General features: G+C 34.2%; 1 pseudogene across 1 annotated transcript; it reads left to right on the top strand.

Annotated features, from left to right (window-relative positions):
• The first annotated feature begins 593 nt into the window (after positions 1–593).
• On the top strand, positions 594–9,224 carry LOC148610761 (uncharacterized; annotated as a pseudogene). The gene is made up of 4 exons (XR_015914840.1): positions 594–1,099; positions 4,504–4,551; positions 5,170–5,693; positions 6,373–9,224. The product of XR_015914840.1 is annotated as an uncharacterized LOC148610761 (transcript).
• Positions 9,225–16,217: the final 6,993 nt, after the last annotated feature.

Genomic DNA, 16,217 nt, shown 5'->3' with positions numbered 1-16,217 from the left:
TGATACAGGTTTGGAAAGCCGACATAATTTTTATTTTTTACACTTTGTTTAAAATTTTATAGTTAACATATTAACAGAAATTAACTCGGGACTTTCCATATAACCCGTGCTTGTAGGAGATATATTATATAGAATGTACAGTAGAATTCAAAATCTAGGCAAATATCGATGTAAATGACACCAAAATACAATGGAAACTATTGGATTTTCAATTTTAATTATCTCCTTTGAGAGAGATTAGAATGAATGATAATACATTCCATCATAAAAACGTGCAGCTCTTTTGTAGGTGTATCTTACATATTACAGAATTTGCTTGATTCTTACTGCTACTTAATTATGATGTTGTGTTTTGATATATGAAAATTAATGCTTACTTAACACAGGTTAAATTGTTTTTCCCTTTTGTTAGCGTTAACTCATTGATTTTAGGCATTTATATGTTTGACGATTCTTTTGTAATATCTTCGATCTACGACCTGAAAAATAAATTCCAAAAAGATGAAAAGGTCAAGGAAGCTATTCAAAATTGTTTGGAAAATCTTGAAATGGTGAGTATATTTATAGTCGTAGTCTAGTTCTTAGCCAACTACAACCGTTACAAGTTTATAACAAAGTCTATAAAAATTGAATTGAATTGTGGCTTAAAAATTGTATCAACAAAATTAAATTTTAAGAATTTCACGGTTTCAACGCCGGATTCAAAGTTTCCTCAAGTCGTTTTATTTTCAATTACGGGCTTCTTTTAGGAAAACCATGGATGGAGAAGATAAATATTCTGGAATGAGTGATGAAATTGATAAAATAAATCATGCATTCGGTCTTATATGGTGGATATTTAAGCGTTTAATTAACTAGGGGTACAGGTGCGCCGATTTTCTAACAACTGGTAACACAGAAGAAAAGATGTCTCGATTGTGATATTGAACGTCAAGATGACCAATCAGAAACCTTAAATGCTAACCAGAAAAAGTAGCATTTGTTTTTATGCATCACATCTTAATTGTTAAGATACATTTATTTGTTTGTTTGTTTGTTTGTTTGTTTTTTTGTTTTGTTTTTTTTTTTCAGCGACTGGATTTAGTTGAAAAGGATTTCGGTAAGTTCTATTATGATAACAGAATACATTTAATTGATAACAAAAAGAAAGACCGATAAATCTACTTATAAGAATCACTTTATCCGTATGACTGATAACAAAATCTCGCAATTACAACGTCCATCAATTTTTTTTTCTGTATGAAAAACAACTAGAAAATGACAACATCAAAGGACAACAAAGGTTTGAAAATTACGCCTGTCATTTTTTTCCCGACACAGTCCGTGTAGTTTCGCTTTTTACCCTTTGACGTAAAAGACGCTCTTCTATGGAAACGCAAGTCACCTGATCGTAATTCTATTTCCCGATTGGCCAAAAACTAATAACTTAGTTGCATTCGAAAACACTGTATCAAAAGATTATTGTTAAAGATAGTACTTATTAAAATTATTTACCTCTGAAATAACAGGTCCAATTTGAAAGAACTTGATAATAATACCTTCCTAGAAGACAAACAATGCCGTTGTTACTAGACATAATTAAAATTGTGTCTAACACCAGTATTTCAAAATCTGTTACGGAGAGAAAAAAACTTAACCGCCTTTGTTCTTCAGTTTGATGTACCTTTCATAATTTCTGTGACTTATCACCAATCTAGAATACTCAAAGACACTTTTAGAAGTACATGACAAACTACAGGAGAGACGCGATGACTTCTTATTCCGTATTGTAAACTTTCTTTCCTTTTGTCTATGGAAACCTCCCTTCACACCTGCGTATGGAGTTTTCATATGACATCCCGTACGTTATGCCAGAGCATGCCGAAGCTACGTGGACTTTTTTACCATGCTAGACGTCTAATAATTTGGCTTCTGGAATAGGGTTCTGTTGCTACAAAGTCTTCACTACATAATATATATTGTCATCATCATGAACTCGTGGACATAATTGTTCAATATGGGGGACGTGTTTTTCTACAGACTGTCAAATATTCCATTGGGAAAAAATTCTGCTTCACTACGCCCTGACAAATGCGTTCACTCTTAATTTCGGGGATTACATGTTTCGCATCTATGAGATAAATGATACTACAGACAATATGAAATCAGCATCATATCTTGACCTAAACAAAAATGACGATGGAAAAATACCATATGGCAAAACTTCCCGAAAAAAGCGATGGCTTCTCATTGTGTATTGCCAACATTCCTTTTATCTTTTATTACCTGTGTATGCAGATTTATATCACATTTTAGACGTTATGCCAGAACTTGCAAAAACTATGCTGACTTTTTGCATCGTGCTACACTTCCCACAGTAAGGTTTCTGGAACAGATTATTTTTTGCTAAAAAAGTTTATGGACGTCACCATGTAGATCGTTTTAGTGTATCCATCTGCACCATGAGTACTGATTTATTCACGTTGTTATAGTTATCCTTTTATCTTTTGTCTACCCCGGACTTGACTTTTATGAGCTACTCGGCGGATGTTTATAGAAAACCAGAGGATGCTTACCCGGACATGACAAACAATTTGACAAATATTCCTAGAAAAGCAGAGGACTGGTATACCTTTTTCATATTCCAAGATTTTCAGTGAAGTGCGAGTTGCTCGTTTAACTCTGTGTCTTTATTTTGTACGTGTGATTTTGGTTAGTTCATATTCTTTGTTTTGTGTGTGTCTTATTTCCCTGTTTAGCTGTAATATTTTCTTCTAATCTTAGTTCCCTTAATTACCCTTTTGAAGACATCTATGAGCAATAACTGTTAAGCTAGAATGCGTACTAGATGGACTTTTCAATTTTGCGGACCCAAAATCTCATGACATCCCGGTACATCAGTACACTGTTTCTATTTGACTTACATCTTACCAATGGAAGAAACTTAAGGTAGTAGATCTGGGATCAGGGCATAGATAATCCAGATTGAAAAAAAATTGTCACTAGAGCGTTTGAATGACTCCTAATATACAAGCTTCAAAGTGATACTGATGTTAAATTGAAATAACTCCAAGAAAGGGTTTAACTTTTAGAACAAAGATGCCAGCCCCAGTAACTCTGGTCTTTTAAAGTATTGATTAAATATTTCAAATGGTTACGTTGTGCAGTATATTTTTATAATGAGGGAAAAAGTTGGAAATGATGCCTTCTACTGCAAACCTTTAGATAAAATATTCAAATTAAAATATGAAAATAATCTCTGTAATGCGATAGCACGGCTAATCAATAACCTTGCCATTTTTATAACTTCTTAACCTTTTAGAGTTACAAAAATATACTTTTTTATAATTCCTTATGACGTCAAGCTTTCTGTTTTCATTTTGTTGCTTTGTTCAACATATGACTCTATCCAGAATTGAACTACTTTGTATATTTATCATATGAGTTTGTCCTTCCATGCAAAAGTATGAATATTTGTCTAACATTAATTTGCAACAGTAGTTGACTCAAGCTGTGCTCGGCAATGCTCTTTCATCAATGTAAGTCATCATAATTTGATATTTGGTAATCTTATTAAATATTAACATGATTTTAGCCATAGTGATTAATTATTTAAAAAAATATATTTCTATGGCTTACCCTACACTCATTAAAACATTAAAAAACTACATGGTGAAGTACTCGGAAAATTTGTTTATTGATTTGCATATGTATAGTCCATATAATATAAGTTTTTTACAAAAATTGAATTATGGATTTTTTGCAAAGTACAGGTTTTTATAAAAGCAAATAGCAGGAAATTATTCCCCTTTTTGTTATTTTGGCAAATTAAAAGCCAAATGTATCTTATACAAAATAGAAAGAAAAAAAATCCATGTTAAATCTGATATATATTTAAGTGAATTTGACTTAATATACAATTATTTATTTAAATATTTGGTCAAAATGACCCTAAAATACAAGATATGTTTCAGTTTGGCCAATGAATCAGATTTTTAAAAATAGCAATATTTTAGTCTTCATTGTTTAAAATCTGCACGGAGAATTTTCTTAAAACATTGACAAATGATGCGCCACAGTTAGTGAAATATAATGTACAAATTTAAAGAAAATTTAATTGTGGGAAAATTCTTGGGGTACCCAAGGTCTACTACCTTAAGCATAGAGTCGGGAACAATGAGAACGAAATTGAGTGTCTATGCATCCTTTCCTATGGTAGCAAAGCGCGATATATGATAAACAGTTTGCGTAAAATTTCAGTTGTGAACATTTGAAATTTCAGTGTAGAAACTGGAGCTTTTTTTTATTCCAAACAATTAAAATTAACCTACATTGATTCATATTACATATGTTCTGGTATTAACGTATCCTTCTCCAAAAACAAAAAAGTAAGAGACAATGGCATGTGCTGTCGTTTACCGTTTTAATTTACAGGCATAACAAAAATCTGTCTTTAACTACATACTAATGCAAGGAAGTGTTACAATGCTGAAATTTACCACTATTGTTGTTTTTTTTATACAGCTCTGATAAAAACGTCATTAGAAAACCCCATTCCCGCAAACGTAAGAGGTAAATAATTGATTTTCAGAGGTTAAAATATCGGTTTTATCATGATGTTAATAGATAATATCAGTTAGTTTGGGTTTTTTTTTATACAGCCGGTATCATGTGGAATATATTGATGAACGCGTTATATTGTCAGTATATGAAGTGATATTACATATTATTAGGTTTACCAGTATTCTAATTATAAATTTAAGTTATTTGAATGTGCACATTTACTTTTAGACTATACGACTTGTAAAATTCCGAAGATCATTCGTAAAATTTTGTAAATATTTGAGAATATCTTGTCTTGTACGAGCTATAGAACATTATCTGAGTTTAAGATCAAAGGAAAAAAGTACAGATTACCGATGAAATGTTTTCTTTTCTCAATCAGATAAAAAGATCGTCACTAAGTACTCGTCATGTATACATTTTTGTAAGATCAATGCATGTACAGTGGAGAAAAAGTAATAACATTATACCATCACTGAAACCGTTGCATTTTACGACATTTGACAGATGCTTAAAATGACGACTTAAAAAAAACAAAGAAACAAATGGCACGACATTGCTTTATGAAGACCAATTTTGTATATATGAAATAATGGGGAAAATACAATTTGATCATAAAAATTTTAGATTTTAGAGCAAATGAAAAACAACAATAGACAGTTGGGAAATCAATAGCAAATGGTATGTTTCAACAAGGGCTGCAAAGGCATGTATAGAAATGGTCAAAGAACAGAACTGTGTTGTTGTGACAGGAAATAGTGGTACTGGAAAAAACATTTATAGCCCGACATACAGCTCTTAAGATAAAAAGACGAGGGTTATACAATTGCACCAGCAAATACTCCGGAGGAAGTTATTAGGTATTTTAAACACGGATGTAAAACTCTTTTTGTGTTCGATGATTTATGTGGCAAATTTACATTAAATCAAAATTATTTTGATGATTGGAAGAAATATATCGGTACAATTGAGTTGCTGTTTAAAGATGCTTGCTGTAAAATTATTGCCACATGTAGGCTACAGGTATTTCTAGATGACAGACTGAGAAATCTGACTTTGTTTAAAGGTAGTGAATGTCATATTGGTTCGGCAATATTGTCTCTTCACTTGATGAAAGAAAGCGAATCGTCAAGTCTTATTTTGGTCAAAGTGTAGAGCAAATAGCTGATGAAAACTTAATTGAATATAATTTCATTCCTTTCTTTTGTGGACATTTCAAATCGACAGACTTTTCCAGTTTTCTAAACTGCCTTAAAAATCCTTTTTCATTTTTTGAAGAAGATCTGAAAAGCTTATATTTTGAAAATGATGACGGTAAACTTAAATACTGTGCTTTAATACTTTGTCTAGTATACAATAACAAATTAACATGCTCGGATTTTAAGAACATGAGTGAAACTTTAAATGAAGTTACGGAAATATTACTAAATGAATGTGAACTTTCCAAATGGGAATCGCGAAAAAAACTTCAACTATCACTAGAAATGCTAAATGGTGTGTGCATTTGCATTGAAGATAATTCATACAAAATTATGCATGATAAACTTTTTGATTTCCTAGCAAAACTTTATGGGGAGATGATGATAGAGATTTTCATTTGTTATGCCGATTCTGAATTAATCAGGGATAGGTTTTTCTGCGAGAATTTGTATGATGTAGAAGTAACAGCAGATGTTTGTATTAAAATTACCAACACAAATATAGATTTATTCATGGTAAGACTGGTTACAGATTGGAGCAAAGGGAGAGTTTCTGACGTTTATTGCAACACAAACATGAAATCAGTAATCTTCCGAAAGAAGTTTTTATCTTATGTAAAAAAGCTTGAAATATCCTTAAAAAACAACTAGTCAACAAACAAGATGATAACAACGGTGACACACCGCTTAATCAGGTATGCCTTTATGATCATGATTTTGCAGAATGGATACTAGATCATGGAGTAGATGCTGATCTCGGCGGGACAAATTCATTAACACCATTACAAATTGCTTGTCAGGAAGGACACACTGATATTGTCAGACTAATTCGACATTCTAAAGATCTTAACTCAGGTACAGTTAATGATATTCCACCTCTGTATTTAGCCTGTCAAAGTGGGCATGTTAGTGTAGTCCATGAATTAATAAATAACAAAATTGACATTAACAAAAGTAGAACTGACGGAGCCACACCCCTTTATACAGCAAGTCAAAATGGTCATGCAACAGTGGTCAGAGAATTGATATATCACTCTGCAGATATAAACAAACGCACAGAGGACGGATGGTCTCCATTACGAGTGGCCCGTTGTAATAATCACAGACATGTAGTTAGGGAACTTTTAAAATGTTCGAAAATCAATACTGAACAATCCCATATTTCCGGCTGTACTGCATTCTACATGGCTTGCAAAAAAGGCGACCTAAAAAAAGTGAGGGATATGATGAGCCATTCAGTCGACATTAACCAAAGCAATGAGAATGGATTGTCAGCATTACAGGTGGCATGCGATAACAACCACATAGGGGTTGTCAATGAACTCTTGAAATATGATGGTATTGACATTGAACATACTGATAACTCTGGCTGTACTGCATTTCACATGGCGTGTCAGGAGAGAAATGTTGAGATAGTGGAGGAATTAATTAGACACTCTGTAAATGTAAAAGTGATGGAAATGGCTTTGTCACCTTTACAGGCCGCATGTAATAATAACAACAGGGACGTGGTAAAGCAGCTCTTGAAATGTGTCAATATTGACGTAGAACACAGCGATAACGTTGGCCGTACTGCGTTTTATCTGGCGTGTCACGAACGCAATGTCGATATTGTAATGGATATGACCAAACACTCAGTCGACGTGAACAAGAGCAATGATAACGGATTTTCGCCATTACAGACGGCTTCTTACAACAACTACATAGAAGTAGTCACGGAACTATTGAAATGTGATAATGTGGACATTGATCACAGCGATGTCTCTGGCTGTACTGCATTGTACCTGGCATGTCTGGAAGGGAACGTCGAAATAGTGGTGGAATTGATTACTCACTCAGCAGACGTAAATAACAGCCCAAAGAATTTGCGTTCGCCATTACAAATAGCATGTGATAAAAACCACATAGAAGTAGTTAAGGGACTCTTGAAATCTGATAATATTGACATCACTTATTCTGGCCGCACTACATTTCTCCAGGCGTGTCAGCAAGGAAGTATCGAGATAGTGAAAGAATTCATCAGTCATTCTGTGGACTTAAACTCTAGCGGTGCATTGCTAGTGGCATGTGGTAACAACCAAATTGAAACAGTCAGGGAGCTTTTGAAATGTGATAATATTGACATTAATCACAGCAATAAGTCTGGCTGTACTGCATTTTATCTGACGTGTAAGGAAGGGAATATCGAAATTGTGATGGCTTTAATCAGTTACTCTGTGGACATAAACAAAAGTAATAATTTTGGATATTCGCCATTACAGGTAGCCTCTTATAACAACCACATAGAAATTGTCAAAGAGTTTTTGAAATGTGAAACCATTGATATTGAAAAAACTGATTTCTCTGGTTGTACTGCATTTTACTTGGCGTGTATGAAGGGGAACATTGAAATAGTTTTGAACTTGATGCATTTTTCTGTCGATATAATCAAAAGCGATTTGGATGACATGTCCCCATTACAGGTTGCATCTTATAAAAACAACATAGAAGTTGTTAAGGAACTCTTGAAATGTGATAATATTGTGTGTAACTTAAAATTAACTGGAGAAAAAAACAGTTTGGGGAAGGGGATATGATTGTGACGATCTATAACACAGCAAAAAACAACTATCTATATATATATATATTTGGTCTAGGGCGCTGGACTTTGTGCAGACGGTGTTGCCATAGATATCACAGCGGTACGAATTCGAGTCCCGCGAAGGGAACGACCAAAAATTTGCATCGCAAATTTGACAGTTCTAACATCGTTGGGAATTTTTCAGACCTTTCTATACGTTTACATATCTTTTCTGTATCAATTTGATCTGATGGAGCAGTGTAGTGAATAGAGTCGTCACATTCTGAGACGTTTGTATAATATTGATTTGTTGTGACATGAATCATTAATTTGATCCTCTATCCTACATAATAACATCTAAATGAACTGTCCCGTACTACCATACATCGTGTACTAAGTAACAGCCCTAGATTAATCCTACGAGTAGGAATGACCCGGCCAGCGAAAGCTATATTTTATATAGCCTAGCTGGCCGAGTGGTCTAGGGCGCTGGACTTTGTGCAGGCGGTGTTGCCATAGATGTCACAGCGGTACGAGTTGGAGTCCTGCGGAGGGAACGACCATAAATTTGCATCGCAAATTTGACAGTTCTAACATCGTTGGGAATTTTTCAGACCTTTCTATACGTTTACATATCTTCTCTGTATCAATTTAATCCGATGGAGCAGTGTAGTGAATAGAGTCGTCACATTCTGAGACATTTATATATATATATATATACTGAAATAACGAGTGCAAGAAGTAGATATTAACATAAGATTTTTTTTTTCGACTCAGTCGGTATAGTTTCGCTTTTTACCCTTTGACCTTTAAGACTCTCTTCCATGAAAACGCATGTCACCTGATCGCAATTCTGTTTCCTGACTGGCCAAATACTGATATCGTAGTGGCCTTAAAAAACTATTGAAAATTGAAATTGTGTTATTTCCTGAATAAACAAAAAGAACAAATTTTACTGCATCAGTTATCTTTTTTTGAAGATAGTACTTGTTTCACTTACTAGTAGTTAAGGTTTGTGTCCTGAATATTCTTTCCGGTCAATATCTGCAAAAATATGTCTATAAATGATAGGTAACCACATGTAAAGAAATGTCTGTTTAATGAAAGTAACTAGACTCAATACAAGTCAACTCATCCCTTACATGCATATTTTTCGGAATTCGGCGGGGTTCTGGATACAAATGACGTAATTTGTGGTATATTTTCCTTCGAATATTGTAGTAAGACTGATTAATTGGTTAAAGAAAGGGGTTTGAGAAGAGGTACATGTAATACAGTATTTGAATATGTCACCCGATTTAGGTAATTTTTGACATCCACAATTTTTTTCTGTATTTTTGTAAATTCAAATATGAAATCACGATAACACATGTACATACAGTGGCAGAACAAAACATTCCGAATGATTGCGGGGGCCTGAAAAAAGTGTGTTGGGCTGGTATGTTTTTATTACCATTCAAATCCTGGTTCCCTTAATTTCCCTTCCGTTGATTTTAGTTTGGTCAGAAAATAAATATTTGAGAATAAGCCCCCTCTTCCATTTATCAGGTCCGCCTATGACATACAAGACACTCCATGTGAATTTTCATGTGGAGTATCTTGTTTTTATCTTTGCAAGGAATAGTAGCTACCCATTATACATTTTATATCCACCAAAAAATCATTTATGCCCATTTGCGGCATAAACGTACACAAACGTCGTGATTGTGGTTTGGGACAAAATGGCTAGACATTTTCTGTCACATTAAATGAGCAACATAAACAACATCACAGAGTTTAGCAATGCTTTTCAATGTGTACTCTAAGGTGATATGCATAATTGTCAAAGGTATTTACCATATTTGGCTGTTTCTGTTTTTTTTTTTTTTTTGGTCTTTTGAAGTGTTAACCGTCAATAATTTGACATGGCATATTTTTTTTCTGTCCGGGAACTTTCAAAAACTGCCGTTTGAACTAACTGACGAAAGACTCGATTACAATTCACGATATGTATGATGTGAGCATAAATCCTTCACAATTATAGCCCTTTTAAGGCAGACTTTAATCGGTTTCCAGCAATATGAACATAAAATACAAGTGGATTTCGTAACGTTAGATATCGTATCGGGGCGGTGGTTATTCAACATTTTATAGTTTTAAATGAGGAGCGAAAACTTTCCTACGTTTATTATGTCATCAACAACAAAAATTAATGCTGATTTGGCAAGTATATGTAGCTGAAGAAGTTTTATCTTTTTATTGAGTTGAATTTTGTGACAACACATTTCTTCTAATTTTACAAATTTAGGTGGGACGTACGCCGGATCGTTGCTTTTTGAATCGAGACAGCACCGATTTTTCACTTAAGCTACCCAGCAAAAAACTCATTCTCTAGGCCTTTACTTCTTTTATGCCCCTTCCTGAGATCCTGGATCTACCACTACTTAAGGGCTTTAATCTATCAATATTTGTTGTGTCAACAAGTGATTTAGCTTCTTATTTAATGTTTACAGGTGCAATAACCGAACATGGTATGATAATAATAATACCACGTGGTAAACATTTTCATAAGCACGAGGATAGTGATTGGATAGACAGCCCAGCTCGTTCGGAATTTCTCTATATTCTTCCTAAATCGTAAACGTTACAGTTTTGCATATCGCATATGTCTGTTCGGAGCAAATGGAAGAAACCCAAATCAATCAGCTGTTATCTGTTTACAATGTTTTCACATTTCGCTCTTGCGAGTAATTAACTGAAATAAAGGGGATTATAAAGAACTTACATCGCCATGTTGATTTCTACATAAACATTGAATTTCAATTAACAAAAAACAAAAATTACAAAATAAATAAGTACCAAGTCTACTAAAATTTTCATTTGTATCATGTTCTCGTGAAATTTTTTATGGTAAATTCAAAGATGTTCATGGGAGATGACTAAAGGCATAATAAAGGGAACGCAATGGACCCAGAAGATCTATTCCGAGTACAACTAAATACATTCAAAAACTATTAAATATTATGATAACGCGCCAGGTTAATGGCATCAACACATATAAAAAATCTCCATTAAAAGATATTTTAATAACTTGCTCTTTGCCAAAAAAGTTATTTACATTAAAATGCGTTTTCTGTATGTTTGATGGTTCATTATCAAATTTACTGTACTTCCGTTCGACCCAAAACACTGTGTGATGGCTATATATCATAGCAAACACAAGACTAGATATAAAGAAGAAAAGAGTAAGACACATTTTATGTGAATACAACAAAATGTACAGAACAAACGTAACTAAGGTAAAGTTTTACAAATGTTCCCAAATTTGACATTATTTTGTCGTGTTGTTGCAGTGTTCAATCTATACTATAGTAGTTCATATGGTCCATTTGCACCTTTTTATAACATCCGGGTATACAAACGGGAAGCCGGAAAAAAGTTGCATTAAGATAAATACAAAAAAAACGGGAACTTTATTGTTGTTTGTAAAGGAGCGGTTGTTATTTTTTCCGGTGATACCCGTGCAGGTCCGGGTGCTAAAAGAATAGGCCTACAGCAGCGCTAAGCTTGTCGTAAAAGGCGACTAAACAGTGCTCAGAACCTTACCCGGGGGCTAGGGCGCTCTGCCCACAGAGCAACTGCGTTGTGTGCCCCAGCTGGTGGAATGGGGTATCCCTGGTGCGTTACATGCTGGGGTTGTCAGGCTATAATACGGAAAACCTGACCGTAAACCATAGTAGTGCACCGTGTTGGGAAAGATGCCACGTTCCTCGCACGTTAAAGAACCCTACTGTGGTATTCTCCCGGAGTAGGAACCATAGGGCTCCGCCACAGGAAGCTAAATTGCCCGACCCTACCCACCTCTCCCAATTTCCAGTGGAAATCAAAATTTGTGGACCCTATTATCATTGTGTCCCATCCCATTTTTCATTTCATCATCATTTCATGTTCATTTGATCATCCACTTTATATTCATCGTCTGAATATAGCTGATATATTGCAGCTCGGACGTTAAATCCCAACAATCAATCAATCATTTTCCGGTGAACGTTGATCTAACTAAACACCGATTAAAAAGTACATGTATAAGGAACTTCTTTTTGTTTATTGGACATTTTTTTCCCGATTGCTCCAGGAAGTCACTTCTTATTTGATGCAAAAATAAAGAATTAAAATTTGAATATAAATTATGACAAAAATGCAAATTAATAATAATAACACTCGAAAAGAAATAGACATAGTACAATGTTTAACTTACATGGGCCTACATGTGCATTATCCTGGTAGACATGTAGTTAAGTAGCACTCCAGATAAAAATCATGCAAAATGTGATTCATGGTTGGAAAGCTTACTTTTTTTTTAATTTTTTGATATTTTGTTTAAAATGTTTTAGTAAATTCAGAAATTAACATATGGGAGATGACTGCAAATGACACTAAAATAAAATAGAAACGGTTGGATTTCCAATGTGGATTTTCTCCTAAGAGCAGACAGATTGGAATGAATAGTAATGCATTTTATTATATAGAACTATTAAGCAACTGGATAACAAAAAGAAAACAAAACGTATAGCCTTCTTTGGAGTGTACCACATACTACAGAATGTGCATGATTCTTACAAAGAATACTACATAAATTGTGACATGGCTGTAGATATATAGAAATAACACTAGTAAAGTTTAATAAACAAATCACCACGTATATTTATTAGAGTTCAAAGAAATTACAGCATCGAACTTACAGAATTAGATAAAATTATGTTTCTGCTAGTTAGTTTCTAAGAATTATAATTTAGATCAATCATGATTGCACAAGGACTTTACTCCACCTTTTTCGTGCCTCTTCGTCTTGTGTTCGCTGTTGCCATAACATAAACAAAAAAATAAGAAAAAATCAGTTTGTCAAAAACGTACTTTTACTGTGCTTTATGCCATGTAAGAAAAAGTTTTGGCAAAGCTTTATCAAGATATCTCAAATTGTCGTTTTCTTCAAATATTTCCTTTTTCAAACCTTTACCAATCGGATTGCATTTGAGGCAAAAGACAATTTGACATTAGAATCCGCTAGAATCATTATCCTCTGATTACTGTATAACCCTGGCCAGGCGGTCATGATAATATTGAACATCGGCGTCCATAAACATTTAACTAGAAACTTGTCCCATCAAATAATTTGTTTTGGTGGGAGACTTCACACAGTGTCTGGATTATAAATGTTTTTGAATTATCCAGGGTTTCGGTTTAGACCGAGTTCACTGTACATGTTTTCTCGGGAATGCAAAGCGATTATGTCTCAGATAAAAAAAGTAATCGACGAATAAGTAGATGACCCCATGACCCCTTATTGGGACAGATCAACGCTTTTTCTCTTAAGGATCAGGTACGTCAAATAATTAACTGGGACTCATTTGAAATCCAAGAGCCTTACAAATGTTTTCAATTGCATGTTATGTAAAAGAAATTAAAGGTGAAATCTGAATTTCCAAATATTCACCTTTTTGGTGTCACTACAAAAACACCCCGTCATATATACGCTTAGTGATTACTATTTTTTAACTCTTAACCGCCTCCTTCACGATCATTGTGAGTACATTTGTGTATTTCTGTCACTTCTATCACTCGTAATGCTAGTTTTATACTACTTTTTTTACATACAAACCTCTAGGTACAAACCCCTCTTTGGTTAAAGATTATTCTGGTACCTTCCACTGACACTGCATTCAAGTCCAAGTGCACATTTACCAACACTGCCCCAAGGACCTCCACATTTTTCACCAGCAATCTAGCAAATCAACAAAAATGCATTTTTTGTATTTTTGAACGCGTGATATGAACGCAACTATACACGGGCAATTGTTGTTCACGTAATTCCTCAGTAAACAAAAATTGCCTGTATATTATCTAAAGCCCAAAGGAATTTTTTTTTCAAATCAACTCTCTCCGATAATTTATCGTTACTTAGATAGTTCTATGGAGCCTGGATAACTCAATGTTTTATAGCAAGTCATTTGGCTAAAAAACAAGAAACAATACAGTGTTGGATTACTTTACTACGTACCGTATATGCATGTATGTAATTATATACTCCTGGTAAACATATGTTAGAAACTGAAAGGGTAAGGGTCCAAGATTCAAACGGTAATCATAAGAATGAAATCTTTGGATAAAAACTAGATAAGGAACATGAACACACACAACAAGTAACATGAAATAAACAAAATAACACGTTCAAAGAAAACAAAAAATGAATCAGCAACTCGGAAAACTGGGAGTATGAACTAAATACACCGGTAGAGTAAGCGTCCTCTGCTTTTCTAGAAACTTCCGCTGAGATTCTAACAAAATTTCAAGTCCGAGGTAGACGAAACAGAAAACAAAAAGTATTACACGGTGAACAAACCAGTTGTAAATGTGCAGATCAATATATGATAACGATCCAGGAGTTTATGATAACGATCCAGGAGTTTATGATGACGATCGAGGAGTTTATGATGACGATCATTTGTAGTTTGACTGTTGTCTAATAGCAACAAAGCATGTTCTAGAAATCGTAAGAATTTTACTAGGGTACAAAAAGTCGGCGTAGTTTCGACAAGGTTGCCATATCGTATTAGCTGTGATCTGACGAGCATGAAAGATATTCATTACTATACACGTGATACGCATCGTAAACGAAATCCTCTTTTTAGATTACCTTAGAACAAACTTGACAACATGCTACATTAAGATGCACATCCAGCGTACGTCAAAAATTCAGAATGTCTGATGCATGTTAAACTTACGTGTAACATGAGCAGTGTGAAAACTCAGACATATGGCTCAAACTTGGATAAATTGAAATTTGATCTGATTAACCGAATGACATATGTTTTACCTTTTCGATATATGTTCTACGTAATATGAGAAAATTTCGGCCTAACCAAGTGAAATTGTGCCTGCCATCGAATCCTGAATAAACCAAGGAACTGTCTTGACAAAGATAACTTGTCTAAATCAAATCTGTATCATATATATATATATATATATATATATCTCCTAGCTGGCCGAGTGGTCTATGGCACTGGACGTAGTGAGGCGGTGTTGCCATAGATGTCACCGCGGTACGAGTTCGAGTCCCGTGGAAGGAACGACCAAAAATTTGCTTCGCAAATTTCACAGTTCTAACAACGTTGGGAATGTTTCAGACCCGTCTATACGTTTACGTTATCTTCCCTGTATCAATTTGATCCGATGGAGCAGTGTAGCGAATAGAGTCGTCACATTCTGAGACGTTGTATATATAATATATACTGTAGCCAAAACTTAAGTTATAACCAAACCATGAAGATACCTAAGTGGTGTCCAAACCAAATCTTAAAGATATCCAAAACACGTCTAAACCAAATCTTAAAAGATATCCAAATTGTGTATAAACCAAATCTTCAAGATATTCAAAACATTTTAACCAGATGCTTAATATACTCAACATTCCTGAATACACCCGAAATATATGTCTTTACACAAACATGAATATACCCAAATTTTGTATTAACCATCCTCAACAATATCTGACACATGCATTAACCAAATCCTAAACTTGACGTAACTACGCCAAATTCTGTCCACTGGAACAATAGCGACCGATTCTTTGCTAGCATACCTGTAATGATTATTTTTTTGTGTGTCGTTAACTTTTCAGTTTGGTATTGAAGAGTTTCCATCGTTCTGTTGGACTATTCAGTGCTTGCCTAAGGGTGTATTTACACTTGAAGAAGTCCTCTTCGTGATCTTTGAAAATTTTTTAGTCAGTATTTCGGTTAAACGCTTGTGCATTGGTTACGCATCACGATATTCGTTCTTCTATTTCATTGTCACATATATTTATTTATCTATTTATTTACTTTTGAAAATCTACTTTGTCAAGTAACGGGAAATTATTGTATAGTATTTTTTCTCTT

Source organism: Perna viridis, chromosome 8 (assembly GCF_037379345.1).
Source record: "Perna viridis isolate PV_CMFRI_1.1 ecotype Kerala chromosome 8, ASM3737934v1, whole genome shotgun sequence".
In the NCBI taxonomy this organism is placed as follows: domain Eukaryota; kingdom Metazoa; phylum Mollusca; class Bivalvia; order Mytilida; family Mytilidae; genus Perna; species Perna viridis.
The sequence above is the reverse complement of the archived record's forward strand: the minus strand, read 5'-3'. Positions and strand labels throughout refer to the sequence as shown.